Source organism: Culex pipiens, chromosome 2, assembly GCF_016801865.2.
Source record: "Culex pipiens pallens isolate TS chromosome 2, TS_CPP_V2, whole genome shotgun sequence".
NCBI classification, from domain to species: domain Eukaryota; kingdom Metazoa; phylum Arthropoda; class Insecta; order Diptera; family Culicidae; genus Culex; species Culex pipiens.
In genome coordinates this window covers 83,317,214-83,328,140 of record NC_068938.1, presented here as the reverse complement: position 1 = coordinate 83,328,140, position 10,927 = coordinate 83,317,214, and the positions used below count along the sequence as shown (strand labels likewise).

Below are 10,927 nucleotides of genomic sequence, written 5' to 3'. Positions count from 1 at the left end.
TTATTGGATGACATTTTTTTGAGTTCAATTTTATTCAATTTTGATTAATATAGTTAATATTTGTGAACATCAAATCATTTTTGGTAAAATAAGCAAAATTTTGATGAATATAGTGAAATTTAGGTAAAATTGCATTTAGGCAATTTTGTATAATTTGGTTTTTTTTGAAATTGTGTTATTTTAAAATTTTGTAATTTGTGATTTTGTATTTTAGTTTTTTTGTAACTAAGAACTTTTGCATTTTTTTAATATTTAGTAATGATGGCAACTTTAAGTCGTAAAAAATAGCGAGGGAACGAAACACAGTTAAGAATGGATCGAAAAATTATTGTTTTGAGGTGAAATTCAAATTAAATTAAAAAAAAATGAACTTTGAATAGTTAAAGAAAAGCTACTTTCCTGCAGATGAAGCGGAACAAAAAGGGTGCGAGAAGTCAATTCTCTCTCGAAAATAGAAAAAATAGGAACAAATGTGCAGCACTTTAGCTAATCAACGCTGACGAAACTCTTGCCGAAGCGACCTTGGCCGGCCCCGGCGGCGTGGCGTCCCTGAAGTTGCAAGATGTTGAATCTGCTGCAGCGAGTTGGACTGCCGGGGAACAATGAGTTGGCCACAGACTGCTGCGGTGGCGGCGCATAGAATTGTTTCGCTCCGGCGACCGTTTGGCTCAGCAGCGACATAATGCGCTGGATGTTGGGGCAGACGAACTGGACAAACTGCTGGACGGCCGGTTCGAAGGCCTGCAGCATCTTGCGCTGTTCATCTCTGGATGTGGAACTGGAGCTCTTGTGGGGCCGGAATGCGCGGCTGTTGACTTGCCGGCTGCTGTTGCTGTTGGTTTGTGTCGGCTACGACGTTTTTCATGACGTTCTTCATGAGCATGCGGCGCCAGATTTCGCTCTGATGGTGAGCAGCTACATCAGGTACTGCAAATGGTTTGCCCCGGTCGATGCTACATCCGCTTCTGATATCTGGATCCAGGAACGTCCCGAAAAACTGAATTTCTTCAGTGAAGTCGTTTTGGGCAGCAAACTCCGAGCACTTGTCGCAATCTTGCACGTTTGACGTTCAACTCTGCTACAGGACGACCACTACGACGAGGCTTCCTCGGCATAACTTTTTGCGAGAAAAAGGCAGCGCCGTGCACTGCCGGAAGATGACGTCACCCCTTTTCCAGTGACCCGATGGAGGGCGGCACGTTGATAATATCGATGGTTTTGTTTTGGACCATGTTGTTTGTCAGATGCCGATGCCGTTTTTCCCGTGCTAGGTGGACAACTAAAAAGGAATCCCGTACAGAATTTACATTTCAAACATAATACATTCAACCAACCTGGTGCACTAACTGCCGGAACCTTCCATCGCCAGAAGGTCCCCGAGGATATTCTTTTAGTTTCCAACTCCTGCTCGTGAAAACATCCGATCGTGGTCACACTGGCCGGTTCTCGCCATCTGGGGCGACACTTAGGTTTGTTTGCCACGTGTGGTCCTCTTCCTCCGGAATGATTCCTCCGATCATGCTCCGCGGGTGATCCCGCCGCTTCCTGGACGTTTCTTCCCGCTCCACCAATTGCGCCACCGCGACAGGTGGACACAGCAACGGATTGTCCAATCCTTGGCAAATGGCAAAAAAAAAGGTACGAACCGAACAGATTACGATGAAGCCTACGTTCCGACAAAATTAAAAAAAAATGACAGTTCGTCGTATCGTAACGCTTCGTAAGAGGGTGTATGCGTGTGGGCAAAAAAGAAGTTCAGTGGTGTGCGTGTGCAACACAATTTTTTTTTTTTTTTAGGGATTGCGTCTTGGATTTAGGGATTGCGTCTTGGATGAAGGGTCTGAACTGGCACTGGCAACCCACGATAATCGCCCGCTCCCCCCCCAAAAGTTAAAGTGGGGCATGGCTGATCCGGTTGAACCGAGAGGGGAACTTCTTTAACGATGATGGCGCGTTCCGCGCCAGAGTTGAGGATAGTCCTTGACGTTCGATGCATGCAATGACCACTGCGCACTCACAGGCCTGGACCGACCAAAAACCGTGGGTTGCAGAGGTCCTGCGGATTAATTACTTCCGCCGGGACACTTTCTCTTCCATAATGCAGAGCGTGACCAGTACGAAAACGGGACTGACACTGGGACACTCGACTAACCACACGGACGCCTGAATGGCAAAAGACTCCGATCTTTGGGATCGGTGATAAAATTCCACATCTCTCTCCTAATCTATCCAGAGGGAAACTCCACCATTTTCCAATCCCACCCATTTTTGATGCAGTCTCGACGCAGCGCTGTCGAGCCTGTCTTAATTGCAGCGGTACGTAAATCCCTTCGCTGCTAGTGTAGGGTGTAATGTTGTATGATGAGGAATTAAGTTAAAAAGTAAAGGTACGTTCAAGAACTGTGACCAACGGTTACAAGATTGCCGATATAATTATGCCCTCGAGCTCATTAGAAAAAATAACCCGTAAAACACCCATAAGTGTCAACTACAAGAATCGATCCAAGAACCTTTAACAGACCATCTTTATGACTTAACTGCCTCGGCCACCACAGCTTGATGACTAGATTGTGGTCAGAAGTCGATGTATTGCACTTGTTTTGTTTTGATGGTGTGATGAAAATTCGGTTTGCCAACTGTGATGAAAATTAGCCCGCAGCACTCTAGCGCGGTGCAAAGTGCGCAAAGTTGACAGTTCTCAGTCCTGCAAAGCAGTGTGATGAAAAAATCTTGGCCTAGCACGATTGACACAAAACTCTAGAAATTGCTGCAAGGCGCAATATTAGATTATGCAATAATATAGTACAAAGTAACTCATTTTTTCCATTACAGTGCAAAACCCTAGTGGTATACGGAGCTTGAATACCAAGTTTGAATCCGATTTGTTAAAAACTCGAACTGCCCAAGCCATACAATTTTTCATGGGATTTAAGCCGTGAAATGGGAGAAATTAATCCCAAGTAGCAAAAAATAATAGCACATTTTTTCTTCTCTGCCAGAAGAGTTTGAAAGAAATGCTGTAATTCTGAACAGTTCTTTAGAGCTAGTGAATCTCTCCGATGTCTACGGCAAAGTTGTACCCTGCAACACGCAGTAAAAAAGGGTTATTATGGAAAGTGTAAAACTTAATTAATTTAATGTAAAATTACGTCAATAAAACTTGGAAAAGTGTCGATACACCAAAAAAGTGGTAACTTTACACCTTTTTAGCGAAAAAATTACATATTTAAACTAACATGAAAGATGTACCCATTCTCAGATGTATTTAAAATCATGTTATTTTGTTCCGAAAAATCTAAAAATGGTAAATGTTCCCAAAAACGGCAAAAACTTCCAAGTAACAAAAAGTTTCAGGAATTCTACAAAACTACAGCATAGCAGTTTGAACTGCGAAAAAATATAGCAAACACGTTTTGTTTGGTTGACCATTCTGCGCATTGTCCTGAAGTTTGATTGAATTTGGTTGCCGGAGTCCCATGTTATAACTAAAAATATTTACGGTAGTCAGGGCAGCACGTATGTCAAACGCATTTTGACTTAAAATACCTTTTGCCAGTTGTCGCTCTTACATCAATTTTCAGGGTGTGTCAAGATAGCATGACAAGATTGAAACTTGTTTCATATAAAGAGTGACAACAGTGCATGGAGTTGAAATCATCATTTGGGGATCTGTGAAGGTCAAAAGCTGCACAAAGTGGCATTCTTGACTCAATTTGGCCCCTTAAAATGCACAATGAGACAAAAAAGCACGACAGTGACGATTTATTCTAGAATGTTTTCAAGACAACCAGCAGTCATGGTATAATTTGGAAAAAATAATGCTAAAATCTATTTTGTTAAATAGTCAATTAAAAATGAGTATTTATTTTTTAAATATTGAAAATTGAGCCAATAAAAACTATATTAAATTAATATGAGATTAAATGAAAAATTTCTCGAAAAAAAAAAACAAATTTATGTGTATAATTCAAAAACGATGTACTTCATCAAAAAAAAAAATGAAGTCATTTTCTTTGAATATTTTTTTTGAAATATTGTTTTACATTATTTCCACTTTCCAAAAATCAGAATTTGGAAAAAAAAAATCATATCTTCAGTACAAACTTTTCTAAATAACCTTCGAAATTTATTTTGTGAGTTCATTTTAGTTAGAGAGCCTGGAGCTTATTAGAGAATGGACATCTCAAACCAAAAGTACCAATCGAAGCACGAGAACTGTCAAACGGAGGTACCAATCGAGCAAAATCCTTTGTCTTAAGGGAGCGTTCTTTTATTACGTAACGCAGTTAGGGGGGGGAGGGGGTGTCGGTGTCTGTTACGAAATGTTACGAAAATTGGGGGAGGGGGGGTGAGCTGAAAAATTCTGTTACGTAACGCAAAATTTTCATATAAGCACTCATAAAAATTTGCAAAAAGACCTTGCGTTACGCGTTACAGGGGGGGTAGGGGGGATGGCTCATCTGTTACGATTTGTTACAAAGGGGGGGGAGGGGGGTCAAAAATCCCAAATTTTGCGTTACGTAATAAAAGAACGCTCCCATTATGCTCGATTGGTACCTCCGTTTGACAGTTCTCGTGCTTCGATTGGTACTTTTGGTTTGAGATGTCCGTTCTCTAATAAGCTCCAGGCTCTCTAATTTTAGTGATAAAAAATCATATGAAAAATCGGAAATTTTATTAATTGTTTTTATTTTAAGGTCCTCAACCTAAAAATATGTCGAAACGAAAAAAAAATCTATTTTATCGAGAACTTTTGTTTTATTTATATAATTCAGAATCAATTTCAATACGATTGCAGAAAACATTTACTAATTTGCAGGCATCCCTACCCGGCAAATTCACCTTTCCATGAATCGATGTTTTATCCTCCACCCAGAAAACAAACCGAAATCGTACCAACACCACCCAACTTTACATTTCTCTCTCCCAAGAGAAACACGTCTCAACAGGTCGAGTCCGTGCAACAAACAACACCCGACGCCCGACGTCGATCAGTCGCGAGTTTAAGCTGGAAGCGTTCCGTTGTGCTACGCGCGCGCGGTCTACGGTGCTCACTTGTACACGGATAGCGTGTGTGTTGTCGGTTATTCCAGGTGCTGCTCTCTTTCTACCGAAGAAGAAGTGCTTTTTGCGGGTGTGTAGGTGCAGTTTGGTGCATTGGGATTAAGTGCATTCCGGTGTCCTGGATTTTTCAGGTTTACGATTAGGATAAGGTTTAAGGTGCCAGTGAGGTGCTTTACGGAAAGCTGGAGAAACTTGTTGGACTCTCCAGGGTGCTTCCACGAGGAATCTGCGCTGAAAGCAGCGGTACTTGCGCGAAAATAACGAGTGTTTGTGCAAAAATTTACGAGCTTGAGGTATTACAATTGAAGAGGAGGTAACCAAGTGTGGAAAACGCTTCTTCAAAGTGGTGCGCGTTGTGTGTTGCTTAATAACAGAGATCCCCCAGCTAAATACAACCGCAGAAGAGACTTCAGGTTGTAGCGTTCACAAGGGTCTGTTTTTGTGTGAGGTGATCCAGTGTGCATCGAGGGATAACAGAGAAAAGGAGAATACACAGCAGAAGAAGGGGAGAAAAAGTGGTGTTCCCTTTCGGAAGAAGAATACGACAAGTGGAGGAAGAAAACCGTCGTTGAAGATCTTCACTGAAAGCTTGCGCAAGTTGTCGTCGTTCTGCCTGGTGAGCAACCTGTACAGAAGAAGCGCCTGCTGCAGACGTCAACGGAAAGAAAAGCGGCGGCAGCGGCTAGAAGAATTAACGAACGAGAAGCGGCAGAACAAGTTGTGGTAGATTCCTCTGGCCACCAGCAACTTGTTTTTGTAGACCGGCTCAGGAGGCATCGCTAGACGACTTGTACTAGGTCGCTTTGCCTGCTACTGCCGTGGTAGGTGAGAAGCAGCAAGGAGAAAACGGCGACGAGTCTCGCGTGGTTCTGAAGGTAAAGACCGAATCCAAGCCTTTAGCAAAGTTCTGAAGTCAGTCAAGCGGGGTCCCCCATTGTCTCTATGTAGTAGAAACTAGAGTTGCGATAGGTTAGGTTACGATCCACAGGCTAGGCAGAAGTTCCTATGACCTATTCAAAGCGATCGTCAGCCGTAGAGATGAGACGATCCTCTGAGAAACTTCAACTCATCGTTCTCACCGTCAGAGTTTATGGGCTCGGCACTGAAATGGAGACCGGATTGGCCGCAGACAATTGGGTTACTTAAGGGAAAGAATGGAAGTCGCGCGCAATCATTGTGGTTCTCGCGGAGATTTTCGCTACAAAGTGCTAATGGATCGTTCTGGATTGAGGAGCTGTTGAGCTTAACAGAACGGTCACTTAGTGAATTTAAAGTTTGTTGATGATGTCATATTTGCATCACTTGCATGTGTTAACAAACCTAATAAAACCTTTAAGAGCGAGTCCACGAACAGGGCATACCCCTTTGCATGGGACGTCGTTTGGACCTCACCAATCTGCCTGAAATTTTCAGGGGTTGTTTGTACATATAAAACTAGCATCTGGCCAAAATATGAGCACCTTAGGTCAACGGGAAGTGGGGCAAATCGGGACACAAAGTTTGAAGGTTCAAAAACGTCAAAAATCTTAAAAAGGCTATAACTTAAGCAAAATTAAATTTAATTTCAAAATTCAAAATGCATCTAAAAGGACTTGAAAAATGCAACAAAATGCAGGGTAGAGCATCTCAATTGGTTATTTCTAAAGGGAGTTATTGGCATTTTAGTGAAAAAATAGCATAATTTTCAAACTCAAATAAAAAAGTGTTCCATCCAGATATCAACTCGGTTCGACCTGCAGCTTGTAGGGGACATCTGGGACTACCATTTGAGACTGAGAACGCTTTGGGTAAGGCAGTTTACCATATTAAATAGGGACTTTTACTTTTAGTGAATTTTGTTGTTGTAAATTTTTGCTCGAGGGACCCCTTAGATCCCATTTTTTGGTGATAATTTTATCATATTCGTGTTCCTGAGACAATTTAACAATAGAAACATGCATAAAAATTTTTATTTTCATCCATTTTATCCCTTTTAAAAATGAAAGTTTAAAAAAATTGAGAAGCTGCTTTTTTCTGGTGTCATCTAGTATCCTTGGAAACGAACATGATTTTCAATAAATGTGAATCGAAGATTTTTTTTAACTTTCATTTTTTCAAGCCCTTTCAGATGCATTTTGAATTTTGAAATTAAATTGAATTTTGCCTAAGTTATAGCCTTTTTAAGATTTTTGACGTTTTTGAACCTTTAAACTTTGTGTCCCGATTTGCCCCACTTCCCGTTGACCTAGGGTGCTCATATTTTGACCAGATGCTAGTTTTATATGTTCAAACAACCCCTGAAAATTTCAACCAGATTGGTGAGGTCGATGCGAGATGGGTATGCTTTGCTCGTGGACTCGCTCTTAAGTATTTTCTGTAGCTCTTATTGTAAAAAAAAGCTGCACATAAATTAAAATTAATAACTAATCAAATTTGCAGAACTTCTCACTCAAACTTAAGGTCGTAGATCATGAGTGACCAAAGTATGGTCTACACAAAAAAAACTTTTCATCTCGAGATTCAAACTCATGACATTTAGATTACAAACCTGAGTGACTTCCATTCAGGCAGGACATTATATTGAAATCGGAGGATTTATATATTATTTGCACTTCGTTTATTAATAATATCACGGCGTTACACACATTTTTCAAAGCTTATTTCACTTCCAACGTTCTAAGAATTATATTTTAAAAAAATATTTTCTGCGGCCCAAAGATTTTTTAATTTTTGTTGTGGCATGAAAAATGCAATTAAAAACTAATGAATTATTATGTCTTGGTGATTTCAATAAATAAATGCTCCAAATATTTTGTTTATTCAATGACTTAAGCAAAAGTGCAGCGAAATTCAATCTCCAAAAAAGTTGTGAAATCTCAGTGAAACCTCAATTTTAGAGTAAATTTTCAAAACAACCTATGAGTAATGGGTTTCCTGTGCAGATAGATTTCGTTTTTTTTTGGAAATGCCTAAAATTGTAAACTTGAAAGTTGATGATTAAATCTTATTATATTGATTTGTAAATAATCTAATTAGCTGTTTATGCAAAAAAAAACATTGTAATATAACATCTGGGAATGAGTACATCATTTATGTCCGAAAAATTGTAATTTTACCTCTAAAAATGTGTAAATTTATCTTTTTCCAGTATTATTTCACTTTTCCAGTCTAAATTTAATTTAAGAGGCAGTATTTGTAAATATTGCTCGGTTTGTTCTAGAGGTCGTATCGAGGTGCTCCGATTTGGATGAAACTTTCAGCGTTTGTTTGTCTATACATGAGATGAACTCATGCCAAATATGAGCCCTCTACGACAAAGGGAAGTGGGGTAAAACGGGCTTTGAAATTTGAGGTCGAAAAAACATAAAAAATCTTAAAATTGCTCGCATTTCCTTAAAACTTCATCAATTCCAACTCTCTTAGATGCATTCGAAAGGCCTTTTGAAGCCCTTTTAAATGTGCCATAGACATCAAGGATTGGTTTGACTTTTTCTCATTGCTTTTGCAAATTACTGTCAAAAATGGATTTTTTTAAAACCTTAACATCTTTTTGCAACAGTCTCCAACACCCATACTCCCATAGGTCATAAGATAGGTAATTTTATGCACTATAAGTCTACAGTATTAACTTTTTGGCCAATCGCAGTTTTTCTCATAGTTTTTAAATTTTTCTAGAAAAAACATTTTACAACGTTAGTTTTTGCCCTGTAGGCCGCCTTAGCGGCACTTTTTGGTCTCAATTTTGTCATAGTCGGAATCCTCGGAAAATTTCACGTATGTTAGAAGTATTGGAGTTGTAATTTTGATTTAAAAAATAATTAAATAAAACATTTTTGAAAAAAGAAATAGATCTTATTTACCCTGTGATCAATACGTCAAATGCTGTATCAAGTAGGCGAATATCTGTTTTACGCCTAATCCAACAAATTGTTAAAAAATATTTTAATTCATTCTAAATGCCATTTTTTCCAATCAAATTTAAATCTCCAATACTTCTAACACACGTGAAATTGTCCGAGGATTCCGAATATGACAAAATTGAGACCAAAAAGGGTCGCTATGGCGGCCTACTGGGGTAAAACTAACGTTGTAAAATGTTTGTTCTAGAAAAATTTAAAAACTATGAGAAAAACTGCGATTGGCCAAAAAGTTAATACCATAGGCTTGTAGTCCATGAAATTACCTATCTTTTGACCTATGGAAGTATGGGTGTTGGAGGCTGTTGCAAAAAGTTATTAAGGTTTTGAAAAAATCAATTTTTAACAGTAATTTGCAAAAGCTATGAGAAAAAGTCAAACCAATCCTGGATGTCTATGGCACATTTTAAAGGGCTTCAAAAGACCTTTCGAATGCATCTAAGAGAGTTGGAATTGATGAAGTTTTACGGAAATGCGAGCAATTTTAAGATTTTTTATGTTTTTTCGACCTCAAACTTCAAAGCCCGTTTTACCCCACTTCCCTTTGTCGTAGAGGGCTCATATTTGGCATGAGTTCATCTCATGTATAGACAAACAATCGCTGAAAGTTTCATCCAAATCGGAGCACTTCGATACTACCTGTTACACATTGGTGAAAAACTCGCTCTTAATATTATATCATGAAAGATATAGTATTAATCCTTAAAAATATACACTTTTAAAACAGATTTTTTTAAAAGTTGTATACATTTGGAAGGTTTAATTTTGGAAGGTTGAATATTACCTCTTGAATTTAACCTCAATTTAGAATGAAAAAATTACACATTACACCAGGGGTAGGTAAACAATTCTCTGAGATTTCGGTCATTAGATTTTTTTTTGTATTTTTTAATCCGGCAGAAACTTTTTTGGTGCCTTCGGTATGCCTAAAGAAGCCATTTTGCATAATTTGTTTGTCCATATAATTTTCCTTACAAATTTGGCAGCTGTCCATACAAAAATGATATGTGAAAATTCAAAAATCTGTATCTTTTGAAGGAATTTTTTGATCGATTTGGTGTCTTCGGCAAAGTTGTAGGTATGGATATGGAGTACATTGAAAAAAAATATACACGGTAAAAAACATATGGTGATTTTTAATTTCACTTTTTGTCACTAAAACTTGATTTGCAAAAAAAAAACACTATTTTTATTATTTATTTTCTGATATGTTTTAGAGGACATAAAATGCCAACTTTTCAGAAATTTCCAGAATGGGCAAAAATCTTTGACCGAGTTATGATTTTTTGAATCAATACAAATGTTCTTAAAATATCGAAATATTGGTCGCAATTTTTTTTCAATTTCATTTTTTGGTGTAAAATTTAATTTGCAATCAAAAAGTACTATAGTGAAATTTTGATAAAGTGCGCTGTTTTTAAGTTATAGCCATTTTTAGGTAACTTTTTTCAAAATAGTCGCAGTAATTCTTTTTTTTAATTAGTGCCCATGTTTGCCCACTCTTGAAAAAAATATTTTTGGAAAGCTGAGAAAATTCTCTATATTTTGCTTTATTGAACTTTGTTGATACGACCCTTAGTTGCAGAGATATTGCCATGCAAAGGTTTAAAAATAGGAAAATTGATGTTTGCTAAGTCTCACCCCAAAAATCCATCATTTTCTAATGTCGATATCTCAGCAACTAATGGTCCGATTTACAATGTAAAATTTTAAACATTCCTGAAATTTTCCGATCTTTTCGAAAACAATACATATTTTTAAAAAACTAAATCAAGACTAACATTTCAAAACGGCGTAATATTGAATGTTTAACCCTTTTGAAATGTTAGTCTTGATTTAAAAATTTTGAACATATTGTATTCGAAAAGATCGGAAAATTTCACGAATGTTTCATATTTCAACATTATAAATCGGATCATTAGTTGCTGAGATATCAACTTTAGAAAATTGTGGGTTGTTTGGGTGAG

General features: G+C 38.0%; 1 protein-coding gene across 3 annotated transcripts in view; it reads left to right on the top strand.

The window, feature by feature from the left end:
- The first annotated feature begins 4,990 nt into the window (after positions 1-4,990).
- The window catches only part of LOC120422610 (uncharacterized), a 280,146-nt gene continuing 274,209 nt past the window's right edge, over positions 4,991-10,927 (top strand). The window contains exons 1-2 of one of the 3 annotated variants that reach the window (XM_039586100.2): positions 5,014-5,093; positions 5,196-5,939. The gene's annotated coding sequence lies outside the window, so the exon portion shown is untranslated. Of the gene's footprint in view, positions 5,940-10,927 lie in introns of all 3 variants that reach the window. The other 2 variants (XM_039586101.2, XM_039586102.2) reach the window with 2 other exon arrangements.